Raw genomic sequence first — 13,822 nt, forward strand, 5'->3', positions numbered from 1 at the left:
ACTTTTTAATAGTAGTTCTAAATGATTAAGCATATAAGTTAAATTCTCTATATTTGAATACCATAATTTGTAATATGAAAACAATAAATAACACCAATATGATGATGGAAAAACCCCAACTGGGTGAAAATTTTCGAACTAAGCTAGTTATCTCCACTATAAACAATGACTGTTATAGTTAGATGTTGTCTAGCCAATTCCACTAGACTTCTCAATCTACTTCCTGTAATCTCTAAAATACTGCCGTCTTCTCCAACTTCCCGATCTTGTACAATTGTCTCTTCCAAGTGGAATTCTAAGAATCACTTATTCTTGTTCTTATTCTTTTTCAATAACCTTTAAAGTTCCAGCTAAGAAAGTTCATTCCTTGTTGCAAATAGAAAGTCATGTGTTTTGGATTCAAAGATTTGATATTTTCATAAACTGTGGTTGTAGGATCTCACGAATGAATGGATTGAATCAATGGTTGAATATTTTCTTAAGGGGGTGTTTGTGAATTATTTTTCACCCTAGAAAATTGATTTTTAACTGTTATTTCACTATTTCAACTGTAATTTTTGACTTCTTCTCTCACAGGTGGCTCCCACTTTTCTCTTAGCAATCAAAAATTTAATTCTCAAAATCCCTACTGAACAATGATTTGAACATGTTTTGCAAGAGAGGCACAATGTACAACTACCACGAAAATCGTGCAAGCCTTGGGTTTTTATGGTTAGGGAAGTATAAAACTTTCCAAAATCGCGAATTCGGGTTGGCCGTCTAATACTATTGTTCGAGCGACACTCGAGTGAGAAATGAGCAACAGTATTTTGCTCGAGCAAAGTCTGGGCGACAGGTGAGTGATGATCATTCTGTTTTTATCGTTCGAGCAATGTCTTAGTGAGCAGCTAGTGAAATTGCGGCGTCTCTTCTTTCCTTATTCCTAACTCGAATCCTAGCTTACCTAACTCATTTATATAAAATTGCACATAACTCCTTGGCTTTTACATATGCTTAATTTAGTCACTTTTATTCACAGAATCGTCAATTACATAAAACCTAACAATTATATATTGAAAAATGAAAAGTAAGGTATTATTAAAATAATTAAATTATAGTAAGATTAAAATCATAAAAAAAAATGATTCTGATTTGATGTGATATTTAATATTATAGACAAAAAAAAAAAAAAAGTACACCTGGAAAATGATAGCATTAAATGGGAATTGGACAATTCTTCTCAAACATAGCCACGTAGCCCTGTTTTTCTAGCAAATCTCAAGGGAATTTGGAAATGTAACTCCCCAAGAAACAAAGCATGTAAATTTAGAATGGATTCAAAACTTAATCCACTTGATTAGCTTCCTAGTTATCAAATTAAGAGATAAAATAAACGATCTTGAAAAATTATGAAATTTATATTGTAAGAACGTAACTCGTCCCCGAACACCACGTTAAAATTTTCTAGTATGCCCTCCAACTTCACTTTCCCAACTACAACTTTTAAAATTTTCCTAAATGCGATGCATATGGACGTTTATTTTCTTTGTAATGACATAATAATTAGAGATATATAACGATTTAGGATTATCTCAACTTCTACTTAAGCTAGAGTTCAAGTTAATTTAGACTTTAATGCATATTATTGAGTCTTGCTTTTTGTCACTTTTAACATGTCCCAAAATATGACACTTTGTTTTGAGAATATCAATATTAAAATCCAACCCCTCATTTGAGCTTTAGCCTTGTATGAGCCCCATTTTGGGAAAGAAATGTATTTTTTAATAGTAATTTTTTAAAAAATGTGTGGTTAAAAGATAGAAAATTTTTCGATTTAAGTGTAGAATTACTTTATTGAAGAATGTGTGATTAAAAATGAGTTTTGAAAAAAAAAATGATTTGGACTCAAATAGTGACTTAAACTTATAATGGGCTCATTTGAACATCTCGTCCATATTGAATGTTAGAATTTTATATTTAAAGGTTATCTCATTAACAAGAACAGTCAATGTTTTATGCATTGATTATTGATCACTTATTTAAGGATTGATTTTTTCTTTCATATTTAAGCAATGAAAAATGTATCCTTTAAACGCATTACATGTTTCAATTATTTTCTTCGAGCTTAGATATATTACATGAGACCATAACTTATACTCCTTGTTTGAGCTTTATTTATTTATTTATTTTGTAAAACTCATTTTCAATCACATATTCTACTTCAAAATAATTTTAAATGTAAATTAAAAAATTTCTCTACCTTTTTAACCACACACGAAAAAAGCATATTTAACAGGCTCAGTGGCCGGAGATTTTTTTATTTTTTTATTTAGCTTCTAATAAGAATTCACCAAGTATTTGCTTGTTTAAAAATTTATTATTGAGTCTGCTCCTATAGTAGAATTGAACTACACATTCTCCTAAGGAGCCTAAGTGGATTAGTTATATGTTGATGTCACAAGAATTGGAAAAGTATACAAAATATATTTATTCATTATTGAAATGACGTGGTTTTAGATTGAATTGCATCGTCAGCTCTAATTTTCGTGACGCGTGACTTTACAACCATTAATTATTATATGCCCTTTAATCTAATATAATGCTACATGAACTAAAGAAAATATTAAAGACGGAACGAGATAGGTACTCGTTTGCATGCTCGTAAAATAAATTCGTAACTTGGCCTAAAACAATATTACTGTACTTGTGTTCTCTAGTCAAATTCACTTATTCCAATAATTTTTATTCTAATCTGCTAGAATATAAAATTATGTGGAACATTTCCATTAAAAATCCAGCTATTTATACTTCTTAAATAATTAACAGTTTAACATGTCAATTTTTTTAAAAAATATTTGATTTATTGAAATGAATATGATGATAACGAAAAAATTATTATATTACAAATTTATAGTTTTATTGCATATTAATCAACCGAATACAATAATTAATTAACTAAAAAAATGTATAAAAGTAGGGTTATTCTTGGATGACAACCTCTGGACATCCAAGTGGTTGTGTGAGGGCTTTCCCCATAAAATTAAACTCAAGTCAACTGGACGGAGGCGGTGCAGGTATAAGAACGAATATGCAGACAAGTATTAGATAGTGACTTGGGAACTGCTTTGAGCTAAAAGGCTTTACCTATTATATTTTTCCCTATTTAATTTACGGTCCCATTTGAGCCATATTTTTAAAAAAATATATATTTTTCAATAGTGATTTGACATCATCTCAATCATGCATTATTTAATAAAATAATATTATACGCAAATTCAAAATTTTTCCTTATTTTTTAACCACACATCCCATCAATACACTATTCAAAAATATATTTTTAAAATACCAAATATATTTATATATATTTTTTCTTTTTTGTCTTTACCACTTGTTCACATCTCCATAATATCTGACATTTATATGTCACGTAGGGCGATTACTAGTATTCTTTACTATGAATAACATTATTCTATTTGTTAGATCATCTTTTATTTATGAAAACTAAATAAAGTTAACCAAGAATTTCATTTTATAAGAACATCTTTTTTCTTATATAATATATGCATCACGATTCACGAGATCTAAAAACAGAAAATTTCCGTTGCTAAAAATGATCGTCCATGGAATTTTAAGTTTTTAGAGGCATTTCGTTATTAGATAAGAGAGGTGTAAGAAGTTTTAAGCATAAGCTACTGATTCAAAGGAATTCTGATATATTTTGGTTACTTTTTTCTAATTAAACCATGATATGTTTTATTTAGTCATTGTTTGGAAAATTTATAATTAGTTTAGAGACCAATAGAATGGGTCGCACGAAATGTGTTGATAATATTGAGTAGCAGTTATGTATATGTGGTTGAAATTAATATTTGACTAATTTTCATTCCATTTACAATTTGTATTCATCCAAATGGGAGTTTTAATAATGAAGTTAAAAAGATACTTTGAAGGAGACTCGATTTGATCTCTAGCTTAAAGTAGGAAGAGAATAACTTATCTCGTCTGGAGATGAGGAAAACAATGTAAAATCTCAAAAATTAAACTTCATGTGATCTAGTCATTCTTCTCGTGATCACACATCAAGTATAAGTCATGGAACCTTAGGTTCGATAAGTCCTTAACTTCTAAAGAGTTTATAAAAAATTCCCTTATCCAAGAAATTTTACTATATAATCCAATAACATGTTCCTCTTATCCTTACTGCTCGACTAGATTTGTGTGTACGTGCTCAAACAAAACCGTAAAACCAACATCCAAGTAAAACCAACAGTACCATCAAACTAATTTATATTCCATTTACAAAACTTATAAATGGTTTAGAAAATCAATTGAAGTTAAAAATTAATTTGAATCAAATATTCATATCTACTATCATTATTATACACATATTTCCTATGTCCACTAACGTTACTTTTACTATTTCTTTTTAGAAACAATGTTATAAATTTCTCAAATGGAGGCTAAACAATTTCTTTTGGAAAATGGAAGAAATGGTTTGAACCTTGAAGTATGAACAAAAATCGTGAAATATTTATACTAGGTTTAGGTTTAAACGTGGACAATATTGTCTGAACACATTATATATAGATTTGCATGTAATCCAATGCGTCACCTTGGTGATTAAAAGGAAAATATTAATGTGCACTACTTGTTATTAGCCGCCACGATATTGTATATATATAGTGGTCTCTTTTATTTTGGACTTGCAAACATACCAAGGAAACAAACCATGGCTGCTTTTCTAGTTTCATGGTCCATCACCACCACCCCTTTGGCTAAGCAATCGCATTTTGCAAAGCGAAACGCTCGCCTTAATGTATCCTGTGACAAAAATCAGACAGAAATTTCTCACGAAAATTTTGATAGGAGAAATTTGCTTCTTGGCATGGGAGGCCTTTATAGTTCATCTAATCTCCCTTCTATTTTACCTGCATTTGCAACTCCAATAGAAGCCCCTGACTTCACCAAATGCAGCAGGGGCACAAACTTGAACACGGGGCAACCACTAGATGTCAATTGTTGCCCCCCATTATCAAGGGAATTCATTGATTACAAGCTTCCCCCGGTGAAAAAAATGCGATTCCGACCTGCTGCGCATTTGGCCACGAAAGAGTACATAGCGAAATTTGAGAAAGCTGTTGAGCTTATGAAGGCTCTTCCGGCTGATGATCCACGAAATTTCATGCAACAAGCCAATGTTCATTGTGCTTACTGTAATCTTACTTATGAACAAGTTGGGGACAAGGATTTGAGGATTCAAATTCACAATTGCTGGCATTTCTTTCCATGGCATAGATGGTACTTGTATTTTTATGAAAGAATTTTGGGAAAATTGATTGATGATCAAACTTTCGGTTTGCCTTTTTGGAACTGGGACAATCCCGAGGGTATGGTTATGCCGGCCATGTTCGCAAATTCTAACTCACCATTATATGATGCGAGACGTAATTTGAATCATTTGCCGCCAGCCATTGCTGATCTTGCCTATTCGGGTAAGGACGCAAAACATCCCTCAAAGATAATTCCACACAACCTTACCCTTATGTACCGTGAAATGATACGCCATGCTCGTCACCTTGAGGACTTCTATGGAGCAAAATATAGTACCGGGTCTAAGCCGAACCCCGGGCCAGGGACCGTGGAGCGTGGCTCCCACACAGCGATGCACTCATGGGTTGGCGAAGCCACACGCACTGGAGAGGACATGGGCAATTTTTACTCTGCGGGTCGAGATACCTTGTTCTTTGGCCACCATGCCATCTTACCCTTATGTACCGTGAAATGATACGCCATGCTCGTCACCTTGAGGACTTCTATGGAGCAAAATATAGTACCGGGTCTAAGCCGAACCCCGGGCCAGGGACCGTGGAGCGTGGCTCCCACACAGCGATGCACTCATGGATTGGCGAAGCCACACGCACTGGAGAGGACATGGGCAATTTTTACTCTGCGGGTCGAGATACCTTGTTCTTTGGCCACCATGCCAACGTTGATCGACTTTGGACAGTATGGCAGGATTTAAGGGGCTCAAAAGCCAAGCATTTCACGGACACGGATTGGTTAGATACAACGTTTCTATTCTACGACGAAAATGCACGACTTGTGCGGGTGAAAGTTGGAGATACTGTGGACAACATAAAATTGGGATATGATTTCCAAAAGGTGGATATCCCATGGCAAAAGAATAAGCCTAAGGCACATGTGAAAAAGTCCAAAATAGCTTCCACCTCCGGTGCTCCATCAGCCGACAGAGTTTTCCCCGTCAAACTAGACAAAGTTGTCAAGATTTTGGTCCCTAGGCCTAAGAAATCAAGGAGTAAGAAGGACAAGGAAAATGAGGAGGAATTGCTGGCAATCGAAGGGATCGACGTAGACACTGCAACATTTGTGAAGTTTGATGTGTTTATTAACGACGAAGATGATGATCCCTATGTGTTAGACAAGGCGGAGTATGCCGGCTGCTTCTCGCAGTTGCCACATAAGAACTCTTCCAGGGTAAAGACTAAAATTAGGTTGGGATTGAATGAGCTGTTGGAGGATTTGGACTGCGAAGATGATGAATATATATTGGTTACTTTGGTGCCAATAGCTGGGGGAGAAGATATTACCATTGGTGGTATCAAGATTATTTATGTTTCTTGAATGTTTTCTTTGTCAAGAATACTGTTAAGCTGCTCTTGGATTAGTTCTCTGTGTAATTCATCTGTTTGGCAATAATAAGAGATTAATTTGGTGTTAATTGAGATTTAAAAAATGCAATTTACTTTGTATATCAATTTTAACGAAGTGGTTTATCAAGTTGAGTTAGTATGATGTCTCCCAGAAAAACAAGATAAGTAATGTGTTCTCGTCATCCTTCTTGCTACATCGAGTGAGTGAGCTAATTCATTGATTTCTTATAACTATCATCAGTGTGTTCTTAAGAGTCTGTCAGCTTAATATTACTAGTCATGAAATATATTATTCCTCACCAATTTATGTCATGTTCATATCAATATATCGTAAGTCTTCGAAGATATAGTAATATTCAAATTGCACTTCTTCAACTATATATCAATGCTACTTTCTTTGATTAGATATGTTGTGTGCCTTCTTACCATGAATTTTAACACCATCTATAGGATAAATAGTTAAAACGTAGAATAATGATATTTAGTCACATTGGGGTTATAATTTCAATTTATGTGGTATTAGATGATAGATTAAATGAAATATAATGTGGAATTAAACGAATCATTAATGTCACATTAGTGTCATATAATTTGGGGTTATAATTTCAGTGAGACTAAATAGTATTACTTTAAAAGTGTAGAGACTTTTTTTTTAATTATTATTTCTAGTTTTTTTTTAAATAGAATAAATCAAATTTCCATATCAAAGTATTAACTATCCAAGTAGGGATTGCATGCTTAAGCATTGAATCTTTTAATAGTAAGTTATTAACAATTAATTGATCACGGCATGCGCATCCTTTAATTTGAAGTTGTCAAAGGATGTGAAAATTCATACAATAAATATTAGGTGAAGGAAAGCATTGTAATATTTTTGTCGCTAATACCTAAAAGTCGGTCAATTAGGGTTTCATTGACGTAAATTATTTGTCAAATATTTGGTTGAAGAACCAAAGACGCTATTATTTATTAATCTTAAAAAATTCCATCAAAAATAGACAACTGATAAGTGACCAAAAATATTATAAACTAACAACTACTGAGTGAGTCATGTCTATCAGTAATCTTTTATTATATAAAAACGTAACGTAGTGATGGAAATAGATCTGTGATACTTTTATTTAAACATAAAGGCAACAAATATATTTTGAAGGCCACTATTGACATCTATCATTGTTATATATCTATCACACTCTCTGTATATCCCTATTAAAATTTCAAATTTCTAAAAAGAGTACTATTTTCATTTACATCACATTCTAATGTTATCCTTATTAAATTCATTCGTTTAAATATTATACATTCATATTATTGTTATTTATCTATTACAGTCTAAATTTATCACTTTTATAATTAAAAAAAAAAAAAAACACTATATTCATCCCTGATACATACAACATTAACATTGTGACAAATAATAATTAATTCCATAGAACATAATGAATTCAAATAAGCCATAGACTTATATCCGCATTTGATAGTTCCTTGATTGTTGAGCCCCCCCAATTTCACTTTTTAATCTTTTGATTGAATATGTTTCATGATGGCGAGTTTTCCAAACTCTAGAAGGTTTTATTGAATTCTGAGTATTGATTAATGGGGACACCGTATATTATTAAACTATTAGTTTAACATTGGGTTTATTTAGATTCAAGATTTTGGATTCCAAAAATCGTTTTTGACTTCTCAAAAATCATGTTATAGTGTTTTACTAAGATTTCGAATAGCGGTCCCGAATTCAAGTTGAATCTATTTCGCCTCTTCCTCATATAAAGATGATCAAACAATTCTCAATCATGGTCCTTGTGGATCGGATCATATTTTTCCACCACAGTGTGCATTTCGTGTCATTGCTCGTCGACCTGCTTGGATTTGTCTAGATGTGATCCAAGCAGGTTCAAGTGCCTGAAGAGCATATTTACCGAAACAAATATGATTACCTCGATAAGATATTCTCTTCATTCTTCATCTATGTTGTTTACGGAATCTAATTCTTTTGGGGTTATAGTTGATGGTTGTTTCACAATTCCATCTCTACTACAGAACCGGACGTGAGAGTTTCTTCTCATCTAGCTCCTCACGAATAAAAGGATTCTCTTTCATGGCCACATATCTTTCTGGCTAAGGAGTGTGAAATCTTTGTCCTGTTACATGAATCCAATTTTCATTTCATCGGGGAAATCGGCCACATTAAAATTACCTTCTGGGGAGGTTTGTTTGATATCCAAAAACTGCTCAACAACAGTCAGACAAGTGGGGAATGTTGGGGCGAACCTCACTATAACTAACCAATAGAAGAGCATGCCAGTGTTACTAGATGGTAAATCAACATGACAAACTAACCATCAATTTTCAGCAGGACACTAACTCAAGTACATTTTTCACAACCAAAGCTCTAGGGCATGTATGAACTTGATATTACATTCATTATTTTATTGTCAAATAAATACAGAAACCGATAATCCAAAATGCACTCGCAGGTCCCGACATAAGAGGTTGGCAATTGTTATATTTTTTCTACAATGGTTGGATCTAAGACTTCATTCTATTAACGTGACAATTCGAATATTGTTATCCTTCAATCTCAATATATATCACACACATTAGACGTCGAACAGAGACTTCATCAACCACATTAGATACCAACGTCGAAATTGGCTAATTAGAGAGATTTTGTTAAAAGAAAAAATGTAACACTCCGAATTTTTTTATTATATTTTCATATGGGCTAAATTTAATGTTGGTCATTTAAAAATGAAAAAGTCTATGTCTAGTCTTGTCGTCATAGTAAAGTCCAAAATTTGAAGTGATATGTTGGGTTTTAATACCCAATAAATCCCGGGCAATGATTTTAAATAGTGTCGTATTATATTTCATAGGCCGTGACCAATGAGTGAAATATTTATCAAACCAATCAATTCATATACTCGACCCGAAAACAACGTGAACCACTAGTAGCAACTTAATTGGTTTTAATGTTGTCTTGGCCCCAAATTCACTTATAGGAGGACTTCCACATGTCTTGGCCCAATCTTTGTGTTTTGGCCCAATCTTTTTGTTTTAGCCCAATTGAAATTATACCTAAAGCTATATATATCCACCTTTCTTTGCAAGAAGCCGTGTGTTTTTGCCCTTATTTGAGAAGAGAGAAAACGGCTTATTCCTAGTGACCTTATTCAAGTTCTTGCCTTCTTCTTGTCTTCTCTTTGCCTTTGTGGCTTACAAAACATCACCATATTGTTGTCATTTTGTGGGTGAGAAAGGAGGAATGCAACCATAAGTGGATTGAGTTGTAGGTTTGAAGTGTTGGTTGGTTGATATATTGATTGGTAAGTTTAATCTGAACCCAGTATCTATTGATTGAAGATCCATATTTCCGTGACATTTGATATCAGAGCAAAGTTGTTGGTGGATTTTCGGCCCAAAATCAATCAAAAATTGGTTTGAAAATTGGCACAAAAATCGAACCAAAAACTGTCCAATTTTTTCAAATCTCTGCCGGAGTTGTTTCCTCATTTTCTGGTGAAATCACTTACCTTTTGGATAAATCGATACCACATACGTGTTCAGCAAACCGAGGCTGACACTACTGGACCCGAAATGTGGCGAGCGCTGATGATATATACCAACTAAAAGTCAGATCCACCATCAAGCCTACTACAAGTGCAATATATCACTTTTTATACATCACCATTTTTTAAACAGAATTTTGGCATTATCTCCCCTGTAAACAGGACAAACCAACTTGTAGTCCACTATACACAAATCCCAAAATATAACACAACACAATAACGGTAAGTCGAACTCTCATTTTTTTACCAAGAAAATAACATGAAATGTACATATGGAAACAAAATATATAGTACGTCCCATAGCTATCTACAAGTGATGAAAAATTACATTTAGACATGAACATGCGTCCCAAAACACTGACTACATGCTTTATAAAGTGATTCATACTAGCAAACTCTGTCATGTGGCTCTGTACCCAAAATTAAAAGCTCAACTCCAAAAGATGCACAAATACTCAATTGCTACATGATAAGAAAAAATGTGGAAAAATATATGAGTTGATAGTTCAGTGAATGGAGAAGTTCAAAATAAATATACTTTTTCATTTATGCATTTTTTTTTAAATCAAGTTCATATCATGTGATAATTCACAAGCTACTATCATATAATTATAGCCAAAAAGTGAAACATTCACATAAGGTCATAAAATATAATCTCAAAATCATGATATGAACATCAACTAATAACCGTGCTATAATCTCATCACATCAAACGTACTAAAAAATTCACAAAAAATATACCCTCTAACTGAAATATGTAATCCGTTGATCAGGCTAAGAACTTTCGCCATGTGCCTTTGGTCCCCTACGTGAACAAAAGCCGGTCTCAAGGTCTCTGGTAATTAATTCTAGAATACAGTCAAGGACCCTCAGTGAACTATATGTACACGGTTGAGAACCCTTCATCCCCGGTCCAAGACTCCTTGGTATAGTATAAAATATGGCCAAAGCCCCTCAATGAACTAGAAGAAATATATAATTATGGGTACTTTTCTGGCTGATCTTAATATCACATATGTCTCACATACCAAGTCATAAATGTATCATAAATAATCTTTGAAATTCTACATGTATCATAATAAAAGAGATTTCATAATAATCATATAATCGAACACATAGTTGTACATACTTTAATAATATACTTAATTTATAAATACTTTAAAAATATTTATGTTTTTCCACTTACAGAACTATGTTCGCCAATATCAACTTGGTTGGTAAGTTGTTCCTATATCGGTTTCACCGCTTGAAATATGATATAATTTTTAAATCAACAATTAATTATTTTAAGTAATTTCAATAATTAAATAGGCGATGCCCAAACTTAATCATTTAACGTTTAAGCGATTTTTAAAGTCTCTTCAATCTCTAAAACTAGTTTTTCTTTTATTTTACTCAATTTCATAGTTTATTATACTTAACCCCTTCAATAAAATTGAATTTAATCTAACAACTATAAAATTAAACATAACTCGACAATAAGTAACTTTTTTACTTATCCTTCAAAATTGAGGAATTCAAGCCTAATAGTGTAGACCACTTGTTTTCTAACAACTTGGCAAAAAATTTCTAATTTTTTCTTTCTTTTTCCTTTCTCTTTTCTCTTCTTTTTTTCTCATTGCTCTCGTTTCTCCCTCTCTTCTGTATATTGTCTGAAATGAAATGGGTTGGTGTGTAATTAAAATTGGTTTATAACTATCCTAACCCACCGACGACGACAGATCGTGGTGGCCGACGCGTGGAACTCTAGTGTGGGGGCATGCAAGCGTGTGGGTCCTCCTCCTTCGACGGTCTCGTCAGGCAGTTTCCTTCGGACGACGAGATGGACCATGCGGTGGTGTTCATTTTCAATTTTGGGTGCTGCTGTGAAACTTGGACGATTTTGCCCCTGCGCGTTCGAGATTCAATTTTGCTCAAATGGTTGCTGCAGTTGTTAGAGACTTTAGGACGAATAGTGATGGTCTTAAAGTGATAAATTCCCATCTCTCATAATTTACGAACTCAAATTGGTCTGCTATGGTATATCAATTTATCCAAGTTTTAATTTCAGGGTCTAATGGTTTAAGGCATTAACCAATTTTTGATTTTGAAGGCTCTCCACTATGACTGTAGGGCGCTGTCAAGCTTATAACCTATTTTTTGGTTTAGTTGTTCTCTGTCTAGCCCTCCAGGCTACTTTGAAAGTATAGCACATGGTCTAGTGGTTTAGGGTTTTAACCATTTTTTTGTTTTTTTTTTGTTTTAAAGGCTCTTCACTATGATCGTAGGGCACTATTGAGCCTATAACCAATTTATTAGTTTTGTTGCTTTCCACCTAGTCACTTGGGCTGCATCAAATGTAGAGCACGGGGTTTAATGGTTTAGGGCCTTAATCACTATTTGGTTTTGAAGGCTTTCCATTAGGACTGTAAAGTGCTATCGAGCTGAAGAAGAGGTTTAAAGCCTCAAAAAGTGTACCAGGATGTCCCAGCTAGGCTAACATTTTCTTAGCACCATCATCATCTACCACCATCTAGGCATTTCATTGAATAATATTAATAATTTCAATGGAACGTGCCTATAGCAACCATTACATTAGGAAAATCTATAAAGAAACCTATCTAATGTATTTAAAAGGAATATGACTTATCTCTCTACTTGGCGGGCCTATTGATAGTATTTTGTGAGATGCTCGATGATCACAGCCTTCTTAGTGGTTTCTTCTTAATGTCTTTTAGACTGTAAGCTCCTTTTCTAAGGCTGCAGATCATTTCACATGGTCCTTTCCAATATGGCTTGAGCTTAGGCAGAGGGTGTCCTATTGCTATTTATGAACTCAGATTGGTTACCGTGAATGATAACATTGCTTGTGCTAGAAATTTAAGAGTTATTTGCTATATTTTGACATGTTGAATTTCGATAGCAAGTTAATAATTGATTTTGTGCTTTAACTATCTTATAGTCATTGTGTAAGATTGCATTGCTTGAAAATTTGAATTTTTGTTAACATACCTTCATGATGCATTGATTATCCTATTAGAACACCTGGACTTGACCAGTTTGAATATTCCATTGATCTAAGATCGTGAATCTTACGAAACCCTGAGAATCTAGAACGGTTTATATTGCGACTTAAGATTACTTTGTGTGTCATATCTGTGCATTTGGTTGTTCTGTTTTTTTTTTTAAAAATGTTTTCACAATTCGACGTTGGAATTTTCAACGGGAAAGGGGATTTTTCAATTTGACAACAAAATATGAAGGGAATTTTGGTTCAACAAAAAGTTTCAAAAGTTATAGATGGCAAATTTCCTGCAAACTTAACAGAAGCACAAAAAGAAAAGTATGATGAACTTGTTTACACTTCAATTATTTTACACCAATTTGATTCTATTTTAAGAAAAGCTGGAAATTTTGATTTTACCAAATAACTTTGTTAAAAGTTGGAAGACTTATATTTGCTTAAGTCTACTCATAACAAATTGTGCTTGTTTGAAAGATTTTTCAGTTTTTAAATGGATCATTCAAAAGATCTCGATGACAATTTGGATGTTTTTAACAAATTAGTTTAAGATTTGTTAATTGTGATGAAAATGTGTTTGAAACGTACAAAGCCATTAT

General features: G+C 33.2%; 1 pseudogene; it reads left to right on the forward strand.

Annotated features, from left to right (window-relative positions):
- The first annotated feature begins 4,676 nt into the window (after positions 1–4,676).
- LOC111370975 lies at positions 4,677–6,718 on the forward strand (annotated as a pseudogene).
- The last annotated feature ends 7,104 nt before the right edge of the window (positions 6,719–13,822 follow it).

Source organism: Olea europaea, chromosome 21 (assembly GCF_002742605.1).
Source record: "Olea europaea var. sylvestris chromosome 21, O_europaea_v1, whole genome shotgun sequence".
Lineage (NCBI taxonomy): Eukaryota > Viridiplantae > Streptophyta > Magnoliopsida > Lamiales > Oleaceae > Olea > Olea europaea.